Here is a 12099-nt window from a genome sequence, read left to right as displayed (position 1 = left end):
CGTCGCAAACACGTCGACCGCCATTTACGAACCCGTCGAGGACAGTGAACGGTGATTTCTCGCATTCGATAAGTTAATCGGCGTCTCGACGCGTGGCGCGTCTTACGAATCCCGTTGTACCCTGGTTCCAAAAGCCGGTACGTAGCGTTTTCATAGACAATTTACGAATCGGGGTAGAGCGAGGTAAGAGGGGCGGGGGGATAAGAGGGGGTGTTCCTTCTCCTCTCCCAGGTATTGTAAATCGTAGTAGTAAAGCAGGGGTATTGCGGCGTAATTATGCGTTAGACGAGGCAAGATTTATCGGGGATGGACGCGTCCTGGCCCTTCCTCCGGGGCAAACCTGCCGCCGAAGGGGGAGTCGGGGACAGGGAAAGATCGCGTGGGCGTCCCTGACAACTTAATGTTACTCCCTGCCCGCGTCGAGCTCAACGGGGGAGAGGTAAGAGGGCAATATGGAAAGACTCCGAACCCCGGTTAAATTATGGCCGTGAAGCGTCCTGGCGCCTCTGACGCGAACGAGAATATCGCATGGTCGAGAAGGAAATGAGATAAACAATCTCCCACGCGGCAATTGATGCTAATGAAGGATCGTTCGAGCCTCGGCGAGTCCCCGAGATGCGGAGTGTGGGTGAGGCGGACGCGTGCCCGACGAGGATAAAACCTGGAATTAGGTAAGAGTACGCCGACTGCAGGCTAGCGGCGAGGAACCGATCGTTGGGAAATATGGAGAGGCGCTTGGATACGAAATCGATTTTTCAGACAAGTTTACGTTGCCCGAAACGTACGTCTATTCACGGGAAAAGAAAAACCCTTTCTTGCCTGTGAAAAACTCGACAAGTTACGACGTCGAGAGCGGAGTCGACGCTGTACGCAAGGTTGCGGGAGAGGGCGTATCGATAGGAGAGACTCGGCGGTAGGTTTACTCCTAATGTTGCTCGAGGTGCATCCTCTCGCGGTGATCATTAATCACGAGCGTATACAAGCGAGGATAGTCAGTGATTAGCAGGCGCGAACATCGGTCGCAAGCCAAGGGAGAAGGAGGGAGAGAGAGAGAGAGAGAGAGACGGAGCGGGATCATCAAATGAACCCCGAGGATTCGGGGGGAGTAAAAAATGATAAAACCATTGATAGAAGCTAAGTGACTGGTTCTATTGAGGATTCGTACCGTGCCCTCAACAGCCGTCGTACCTCAAGGAGTCAATTGAGACATACCGACCTACGAATCCATCACGATTCACGCGGTGCGGCTGCAGTGCTCCTCTCCCCAAACGGACGAAGTACTCGTATATTATTTAAATGCACGGTGTAGGGGGGTAAACGGGGCTAGGAGATTATAGAGCGGATTAATCGAAAGATAGAAACGGAAGTCGAAGCACGCGCTGGCGCGGCGCACACGCACCGGTCATTAGTTAGATCGGGTATTCCGTAGCGGCACGATATGCAGAGGCCCGGTTATAACGATACGCACTTCAGGCGGCGACTCCTCGTTTTACGAAAGTGCGCCGGACCACCGGCCTTGATTGTAAAAACCTACTTAGAGCACAAATTAATAGGGATTTTGGGGTACGTTCCGTTTAACGTCGATCGGGCGCAATTAACCAGGGTACCTCCCCACGCCTACAAAATATTGTGAAGCCGGGACTCCCGAGATCTTAACGCGCGGACCACACGAAAAGCTCTTAAGACCAATTTCATATCGCGGGCCATGAAACAGAGATGCTATTAATTATTCATAGCTGGTTATACGAGACGAGAAAGCCGAAGCCTTACGAAAGTGGAGCTACCTGTGCCTCCGCACCGGCCGCGGCTTGCCGCTCCTGTCAATCTATCGCTCTTGTATCTACATCGTTTACTCTTCCGGACGGATTTAGGAGTTATTAACGATTTGCTCCGTGCCTCGTCCTTTTCTTTTTTACCCTTCGATTTTCGTAGTCTTATTGGAACTTCGTATTACAAACCACATCTGTAGACCTTCGAACCGCATAGCTGTACGTAGAGTCGAGCCGTATCGATCCGTCTGTTCAAAAAGCAACGGTTAGCTACCGATCCATGCCCGTCGCAACTAAAGACCTCGCGACGTCACAGAATTCATCCGTGTGGCTACGTCGTTGCGGGTGGCTGCGCGACTTCCACCGCCGCCCACGCTTCGAAAGCTCCGGGCTTTAAGGTTATTAGGTGAAACCACGTGGGTGGTTGGCTTTTTGGGACTCTCCGAGGCGGGCCGTCGTCAAACACCGAAAAGAAGAGGCCCTGCAGGCCCCGGTTCGTCCGAGTTGCGAGATCCCTCGACGGCGAGGTATGTAATTTCTCGAGGGTTCCTCCTAGAGGTGAACCTCCTCCGTGGTACCGAGGCGGGTCTCGCGTTGGCGATGGGCGAAGGGCACGAAGGGAGGCGGAAGAATAACGCGGGCGAATCCGAGGCGACAAGCATTGCCGATACGTTTGCACCTCGAACGTGTAATCAGAATCAATATGATGATTGTATAATTGTACGGTTGCCGCTTCCATGCGGCAGCTTCCATCGCGGCACTGGTAGCCGAGGTTTCGTTCGGCTCCCGGCCGAATGCCGATGCCTGATATCTTTCTCATGATTTATTACGCGTTGCCCGGTCATAATTCGAACCGGGAGAAATTCTCATCTCTGAGAATCGGACGGGCTTAACTTTGCTTGGACTCGGCCGAATCTCAAGAGGTTCGATTTATCGATGTAACGCTGCAAACGTGAAGCGGAGGAATGCTTTCCTTCGAAAAATAACAAACTACGACGTCTGTATCTCGCAGCTCAAATTACCCGCTCGGTTTATGTTACAATAATATCACGCGCCTCTCTTGTACCGGTTGCAACAAATTTCGCCGCTACTCGAAATCGGAAGAGAGAAATAAAACCTGGCCATACTTTCAAAGTGCCGGCAATCATTATTCGCGATAGGTGAAACGGTACGAGGATATGCAATTACCGTGATACCACTTACGTAAAACTGTATACGAATCGCGTAAAATCGACAGAGGTAAGAGGGGGCTCGTTTCACGTTGTGACGTACGCGGATCCGACGACCTTACGACTCTTTCATTCCAACTAATAACACGAAGCGATCATCTCCGAGGTAATATTCAATCTAACTTCCGTAATGAACGGATTGTAATCGATTATTAGAGCCAGGGATCGTTGGACCACACGCGTCAAGGATTTGGAAATCCGAAAATGATTGGATGTTAGCGGAACGGATAGCGGCTCTTGGGATACAAATTATAGCGCTACTATCGCTCTTTTTCATCTCAGGATTACGTGGCGCTTATCGATTTTTACACAGGAAAATACTCGGACGGTGTTCACTACTGGGAAATGAGGGTTAAACACAACCGAGTTCCTCCACCTGTAGAACGAAAATTTCCCAAGTACCCATCGCGCACAGATAGCCGTCAGAGGCGAGATTATCTTGTTATTTGTATTAGCTACCGCGCACCTTTCAATTAAACCGACTTGACACGGTTGACAGAAACGTCGTCTTCGAAAGGCTGCTAATAGATACATAAGAACCTTCTCTCTCCCGAGTCAGTATATTACAACCATAACTATTATCTTTATCGTACAATGAGTCCATCACGTGGCAAGTGGCTATAACGGCAGCCCGACAGCGGTCGTGTGTTCTAGTCATTGTGTTGTGTTACAATATTTCGTACGGCATGGAAGTAGATGAGAATAAGATTTATTCCACAAGGACGTTGTACAGCTTTCGTAACGATGCCTCTGGGGCCTTGCAGGGTATGGATATCAACCTGTCCCAGAATGTAGTTCGATTATTTGACAGAGCTTTGATTCGGCTCAAGTATTTCCACCTCTCGGGATGTTCTGTGATGTCGTCCGAGTTTACAAGGCTTCTATATCCGCGGTTGCTGCTCGCTCGGCATTCTTGACGGACCAGGTGTTCCCTGTAGTAGTTACCCTTGCGGTGCTCCGTTTACCTGTTGAAAATTAGCGTTAATCGAAAAACCGGTAACACCCTCGAGGCGGTGCCTGTGATGGAAATTTTGAAATTTCAAACAATTCACGACGCGTATATTCCGCTCTCCGGAACTCCGCCGGCTAGGCGGTAGATTGTGACGATCCACCATGAAGCGGGTTGAATACGGGTTAAATATGAAATACGGCCGGTATACCGGCCTAGAACAAATTGGATTCACGCTACAGCGTTCAAGGCTGCTCCTCTAATTTATCGCCGAGTCCTCGTGGGCGATACGGAATTCTTGAACAATGGAGAGGGAATTCTTTTTTTCCACCCGATGTTTTTTACAATTTTTTCCTCCTTTATTTCCCATTTTTTACGCTTCTTTTTCCATTGTTTGTTTACACTATCCGTCCGTGCTGATCGGCAAGGGTCAGCGAACGTCAGGGAGATCCGTGAGCCTGTGAAACACGCCTTACCGAATGTTCACAACGAGTTTTCATTACAGCTGGGTTCAATCTATCGGGTTGCGCGCGTAGGTACTCGAGTAGAAACAACCATTTACCCCCGAAGGCCTACAGATTGAGCTGTCACGGTAAAGATTACATTTGTCATAAAACATAAACGCAGTCCTCCACAACGTAATCTGTGATCACCTGTTTGGAGACAAACCGAACCACGAGGTATCTTTCTCTTCTCCTTGGCTCGTACGGAATTATTGTCGTAAGGCTCCGTTCACACGAAACATTCGTGTAAAAAATACAAGTCACGTCAACGGTATTCAATCCGCAAATCGCGAGAAGTTTCGTGCTCGTCGTTTCCTATAAAACGTCTATTAAAAGGCGAGTGCTGCTACTATCGGTGGAATCAACAATTTTCTACGTAAAAAAAAGTCTGTCTAAAAAATGAATTATCCTTATCGATTGCGTAAGCAGAAGACAGCAGCTATTACCTTCAGCCCGACGTTATGAAATGGGTTATAAATCTTTCGACGGCGAACAAACAGGGAAAGGAAGAAGCTGAGAGGCACAGAGGCCTGTTCAAGTGCAGGATTGACGGTTGTTCGTTTAAATTCCAGACTCCGAGCGATCGTCGCCGCAGCTATATTATACAGAATTTAGAAAGGGAGGAACGGACGATGATCGTGTATCTGATGCGCGAGGTGCCTTCGAATCCTGATAGACTAAATTTTTGGCCCCTTCGTCGGTAGAAGAAGCGGGAAGAAGCCGAGCAAAACACGCGGTGCATTAATTCGTGTGGACGCGACGTTAACCGAGACGACGAAGAGAGGCGGTATGTTGTAAGCACATTCTTTTCTTTCATTTCATACCAGGCTCATCATTATGCGGTGACATCTAAACTTGTCCCCCACGGACTATACACTTGTTTATAATCTTTCATCTTGTATTGGAAGCGTCGCCTCGCCTTTGGAAGGGTACAGTTATTAAACGGTTGGGCACAATGCTGCTGATTGAAGATAGGTACTTAAGAGGCTGTTTCTGACGAGCATTTAACATGCTGACGGGGGTCAAATTAATACCACGATTGCCCAACCGACCTGCAATCATAAACGCCGCTCCGGAGTTGAACGATTTTGGAAATTGACGCAACCCGCGCCGCTTACCAACTCCAATTCCCTGCAACCGAGTCCCTTGATTGCTGGAATCACTCTCAGGCTATAAGGCTACCAAGTTTAACGCGAACGTAAATCCACGTTCTCTAACGAGGTATGTATCTCTCACCAGCTCACACGGCATTCTTCGTTCGAAGAGATTGCAAATACCGTTGTGTTCTTTTTTTAGAATTTTGAATAAAATCAGTGAAATATAAAGTTCAGGTTTCCCAAGAGTAGCGTCAAACCGTCAGCGATTGGCATTTTACCGAAAGAACGATTCGGTTGTCGTACGATTGGAAGATAATCGATCGGTGGAACGGATAAAATGGCATAGTTAAGTGGCTCGGCATGGTGCTCTCTACAGGATGTTTACAAAACTCCACAGATAACATCGATGAATTCGGTAAGCTCGCATTACGCCCAGGGTATTTAATTCGTTACAAAAGATATTCTGGTTAACGGTGGAGTCGTCTTCCCTGCTCGCCATTGGTTAATTTACATAGATTGGCCAGGTGGATATACCAGCACTCCACAACCACCGTTTATTGGGTTTGTTTTCACGCACTCTGCGTATCGTTTCGTGCATCGCGTTCGCTGCTGCTGCTGCTGCTGGTACTGGTGCTACCGCAAGTACCTGGATGGTCTTGGAGTGATCGGAGCAACGGTGATCAACGAGCAGCAGCAGCTCCCTGACCCGCAACGGCGGCGTCTCGGCGGCGGAGTGAAACCCGTCAAAGAGTGTCACGTAGGCATCGATCGGATCATAAATCTTTCTAATTAATATACGATATTCAAGTCAGTTGAAGACCGCCGCGTGCACACGCGGATACCGCGGGTACTTATCGTCACGATGACCGGCTGCACATCTACGGCGAAAGGAAATTCAAAATTAGCTATAGGCTGCGACCGCTCGTGATTGCTGTGCATGTGCGAGGTAATTTCGGAGTCAAGTCTAGCGACGATTCTCCGTTTCCTCGAGGATCACTCAGCCGGACCGGAATCTTATCATTCTTACGGAACGCGGAGAAGAGCAGCCAGCTGCAGGGAATAGAGGGAGGCGACGAGTAAGTTTAAAAATTCCAAAACTCGAGATCGGTGGAGGATGTAAATTACTTAATTGTAAGTGAGACGTCACTCGAGTTCTCTGTAAAATGTTGAATGCACGTCGGACTCGAGTGTCCGTATACTACGCTGTATAAATATTAAATATACAAAGACCGAATGGAGATGCGAGAACAGCTAGAAATGCTCTTTCTTTCTTTTTATGCTCCTTCTTCTTCTTCTCCTTCTCGTTTTTTAAATTTTCTCGTCTTTTTTTTCTTGTTTATCAATTTCAAAGCTGGCTCATGTCCTCCACTCTCATTATCTATTCGATTTCGTATTGACGCTTCGTATCGTTAGTCAATTGCACGCGGTGACTGTCAAGCCGCGAATGCCGAGGGGATCTTACCTCGTAAACCAGCGGACACGTATTATTAACACTGTCCGTTCAATTCATACGGCATACAGGAGCATGCCTCTCTCGATTATTTACCACAGGTACTATGTTTATTTTACTTATTGTATTACATACGGGCATAGTATTGTGCTTGTAGATTATATTAATGGCTTTCGCGCGTCTCTCTACGAAGTACCACATTATTATACATACACACACGAGGGGTAACAAGGCGTAATTAATGAACCGCTCGTCGTATCGCCAGGTTGGCACATTCGATAATTGCCCGCGGAAATCGAGCGCGTGTTTTCCGCGTCTGTAATACAGGAGACTCTAATCCCGCGAGTATAAGAGCGATCGCATGACACGGAGTCGTGCATCATAAACGCGAAGCGCGTTATACAGGGAGCACCTATATCCCCCTATGCCTACGTATAATGTGTAATATAACACACGTGTAGTAAAATACTACCGCGGACCAGCGCGGCTGCCGTTGCTGCAGCATCAGATCCGGATCTTTGTACACGAAATAATTTATCGGTAATTGACAAGCGGACAAAAGTATTTCGGCATTCAATCTCGGGCGATAGGCACCTGCCTACACATACCTATCCACTACCTGCACACAATCGAAGAATCAATCGAGAAGAAAGTTTGGCAATCAAAACTTTGAAATACACCGCGGCAAGCAGATCAACTCTGCAGCAGCAGCAGCAGCAGCAGCGGCCATGCCACGCTCTCATTTCCACCGCCCCGCACCTGCTGCTTGTCTTGTAATTATTAGATAAGTTATTAACTATACCTTATATACCCACCGAGTTACAGACGAGCGGGGCATTCGGCATTCTAGACGTTTCTATCCCGACATAAATCTTATCGTCACCGCGCCTCGTATCTCGAGTATCGCGAGCTCACGCAGAACGCATAACTCGGCGCCCACGAGAACACCTTGTAATTGCACCGTTCGAACCTCCGATCGATAATTGCACGTCGAACGCTGTCGCCGTCGTCATTTTTGCACTCGAATTACGTATGTATAGACATACGGATATAAATCGGTCTTGATTTTTCACCGTCAATATCGACTGCAACCGCGCATCGCAGCCTCGTGCAGTCTCCGATAATATAGGCGCAAGTTGCTCCTCCGCGATGCGTTCTTCCACCAAACGGCTTAAGCTGCACTTCTCGATCGAGCGCAGCGCCCACGCGAAATTCTATATACCCGATAGCCGAGAGTGTTAAACGTGTGTAATATCAACTCGAGGTATTTCAGAAACTCGAATATCATTATATTATACCCATCCTCTTTCCTGATCTGACTCATCGACTTCTCACGGCGGTGCAGAAGCTATGACGAAAATATTTTATATTCCAAAATTGTAGGTAAACAACCGCGTAATGGGTGTACGTACATATCGAGTGAAATATTTTCGTTCAACCGTCTATAGCTGCGCCTGCAACGACACTTACTTCCGCGCACCGAGTGTAAGATGAAAATAATAACAACAATAATAATTTTAAAAAAAAGCTAAATATTGTTGGAAAATTTCGGGGCGAAAGATCCATGCACGTGAGAAGGAAGGGAATCAATCACGAGATATCTCAGCGTCGAGAATGGGTAAAGAGATAAAGTCGATAATTCGTCGGCTCTTTGAGACCGATCTTACTCTACCGGTCGAACAATACCAAATTACACTAAGTTATTTATTGTTAGTGCTAATTAAATATCGGTCGTGAATAGAGGGGCCAGCTATCATTGTAACCCTCGGCTGATACCGGACCACTGTGGAGCCGTCAATATCTTCCCATCGATCTTTGATTCGGCCAAGGAATCGATTCTATCGATACTGATCGATACCTACCGTTACGTTAATCACGCACTAATGTAATTTGGGTGTTGCAATCGCGGACTATCGTTAGGTACGCGTATACATACATGTACCAACTTACTTATGGCGTAGCTATTATGTATATACCGGTGGACAAACAGTCGAGGTAACCCAACCAGCCGGGGCACGTGAGGATTATTTAGTGGAATTTAGGCCAAATCAAACCATACGGCTACGGTCGGGTCGTTTCGAGTGTTTCACTATCGACCGTTATATATTTTTGCTTTTAATCTGTGGAGAGAAGGGAGAGAAGGGAAGGAAGGGAGAGAAAGAAAAATGGTTTTTTTCGTGCCCGTTGCGTTTTGGTTATAATTCTAGTGAGAGGTACTTGTACTCGTCGAGATTACATGCAGGTCGCATCCGACCGTGCTAAAAATAAAGAAACAAAAATTTGACTTTATTCTCTTCCTTACGGTAAGAGATATTTAGGAGTCGGTACGCGTAGGGAAAAACGTTATAATAAAAATCGTAAAAGTTTGACGAGCAGAGGTTGGACGTAGCATGAAAGCGCGGCGAGCTTAAATTACGCAAATTATTTAATAATCGTTCTCAATCTTTCTCTCTTTCTCTCTCTCTCTCTCTCTCTCTCCCTCTCGCCCCAGAATCTCAAAGAGGTGAATTTCGTTTTTGTTCGTCATTATTTCGTTTCGTAATGTTTTCCGGCGGTCTGCGCGGGCCTGCGTTGTGTCAGGTATGCCGGGGTCGGGGGTGACAATAATTCTGTCCAAGGAGGAAACTGCCTCCGACTATTTACTCTGGCTGAGTGACAGAAGCTATAATCACCGCTTTCTCGTTCAAATAAAACTGTCCAAGTAGGAGGAAAAAACTCCGACGAATAACGGAACGACCTCAACACTGCGCGCATACGTTGTGCGGTCGAAAAATACAAGCAAAGATAAACAAACAAAAATAAACAAGACAATCGATAAGAACAAGGAGCGAGAGTATGGTCATTAGATAGTGGCCGGTGGATTCAACGTTGCTTGCATTAGCAGCGTGAATTTGAAATGTTCCGGGTCTAAGATCAAGCCGGGGCCCGATGGTCTTTTGGCTTTGATTGATCCTCGCAGTCGAGGTTTCTGTGGTTCCACGATGTTCCGTAGCCGAGAAGAAATGGCATTGTGTAACTCGATACGAACTCGTGCCCGGCTCACGATATCCTCCTGCAGCCGGAGATCAGGCCCACGTACATATCGGGGTCCCAAATCACCATTTCACTTTCGCATATACGTACGTAGGTGGGTGTCTCACGGTTCGCATGGCGGCTAATTTGGAGGCGTATTTTCAACATTCATCCTGACACCACGGATCACGTGTGTGGCACACAACATGCGCGCAGGATTAAGACTGAAGGGAACTCGGCAGGTGAATGCAGCTCGCACAGAGTCCCGTGGAATAAGGGAACGAGCAGTGACTTCAATAGCCACGCGGACGAAACTAGCCCGTGGAAAAAAAAAATTTCTCATCTAACCAGACGTTTGACACGCGCGTACATATCGCTAACGCACAACTCTTATGGTTTCGTCGATCTCCCGAAGCGTGCCTCCCAAAGGATTCCGTGGGAATCCAGGTATACGTTTATCTATTAGAACTGATTATAAATATATTATTCCCGGGCGAGATAAATAGATACTTGAGTAGTTTCTCGCGCGATGGAAAGTGCCGGCGAAGCTTGAGGATTGCAGGGTTCCTCCTGACGAAAATTGGCGTTTCGGGCCTCGGGTGTTGTTTGGCACGAGTCGAGGGGGCCGGATCGTTCGGGCATTCGGGTCGTGAAGTAATCGAAGGCCCGAGGCACGTCACCGGAACCACGGAAGCTTCGATCGTGACTCGCCGGTCACGCACTGATCGTATACGAACGCTGGGCACGGAGGCGCACGCGTGCGCGAGCGCGTTCCAACGAGTGTCAAAGTTCACGGTAATATAATTGATTTTTCCTAGTGTCACTCTTATCATTTATTTACACGGCGAAGAATGACGAGAATGAAAACGTCAATAACGCAACGTCCGTTAAGCCGTAGATTGGTTGATTAAAGCCTCTCTCTAAGATATAACCAACGGCAAACTGTTCAATTAAAAATTCTTTTATACGTGTTATACGAAACGAAATGCCTTGTCATTCGAATTTGATATCACTTGACTTTTTGGTATAGAAATCGAACCGGGCTGTCTTGTTCGTCGAGATCGTTGCGCGGAGGGAGGGAAAGCGGTTTATCTACCTATATCGCGTTGCTCACCTCAAGACGCTGCATCGCTAAACTGTTTTGCAAAAATGACGGGCGAGCTGAGAGTGAAAGCGCGGGTGACGTGACACAAAAGTAACGAATTTCGATGGTAGTCGCAGCGTCCCGCGCGCATTATTTGCTTTTCGGAAGACATAAGGAGAAGTCAAAGTTCACGAATGAGAAACTCGACTCGCTCAGTCACCGGGAACTCAGCTCTGCCAACCGGAGTGGCACAAACTCGTAGGCATAAGGCGGGCACCGAGCAGCGAGGTGTACGATCCTGCCAGAGATAAATATCCGAATTATTCCGTACGAATTGTGCGCGCCGCGGCGCCCCGGCGTCGCCGAACAACACCATCCGGGGATTGCCCTTCTCTCTCGAGACGGCGAATAGTCCCACGAACAACGGAGATGGGGGTCAAGACGTATGTGACAGCTGACAATTATTTTTAATATTACATTCTGCGGCTCTCAGCCGAGGAATCCTCGGCCACGATTCGACGACGAATGCTCCTCGCCCCCGGAGAGGAAGAACTTGCTCGGCGTATCAGCAGTGTTATAAATTTGCAATTTCGCAGAGGTTACGACTTCCGGTCGTACTGGATATTTTCAAGATTTTCATCCTCGATGGATAAGAATCACGTTTAACGGTGAAGCGAACCAATGGAAAGTGTTAATAATTAGATTACACCGTGATACTGGGTAATTGATTCTGCAGTTTCAAAGTTGCGCCTCATCTCGGATTTCAGTCCCAACGGGTTGAGGAAGCTGCAGTGGAGAGAAGAGCTGGACGGTGAGGCAGACGGACATGGAGACGTGGTCGAGGTAATGTAAATCAATCGGACATCGCATCGAGTGCTGCGACGCGATTCAACGTACATTGACGGTTGTAATTAGTTTAATTAAACGTCTAATCAAACCGTTGAATATCTCTGGTATGAAATCGGAATTTCAAGTGAGTGAATAACTGCTCCGGGGAAACGGGAAG

At 47.7% G+C, this 12099-nt stretch overlaps 1 protein-coding gene and 1 long non-coding RNA gene across 4 annotated transcripts in view; both read right to left on the bottom strand.

Annotated features, from left to right (window-relative positions):
• Positions 1-12099, bottom strand: part of LOC107217949 (myocardin-related transcription factor A) — a 169380-nt gene that overhangs the window by 66784 nt on the left and 90497 nt on the right. The window lies entirely within an intron of this gene.
• The window catches only part of LOC124295027, a 32421-nt gene continuing 23999 nt past the window's right edge, over positions 3678-12099 (bottom strand). Inside the window, exon 4 of one of the 2 annotated variants that reach the window (XR_006904931.1) lies at positions 3678-3963. This is a non-coding gene — a long non-coding RNA (uncharacterized LOC124295027). The remainder of the gene's footprint in view (positions 3964-12099) is intronic. The other variant, XR_006904930.1, reaches the window with a different exon arrangement.

Source organism: Neodiprion lecontei, chromosome 6, assembly GCF_021901455.1.
Source record: "Neodiprion lecontei isolate iyNeoLeco1 chromosome 6, iyNeoLeco1.1, whole genome shotgun sequence".
In the NCBI taxonomy this organism is placed as follows: Eukaryota; Metazoa; Arthropoda; class Insecta; order Hymenoptera; family Diprionidae; genus Neodiprion; species Neodiprion lecontei.
This window is presented reverse-complemented; position numbering and strand designations above follow the sequence as displayed.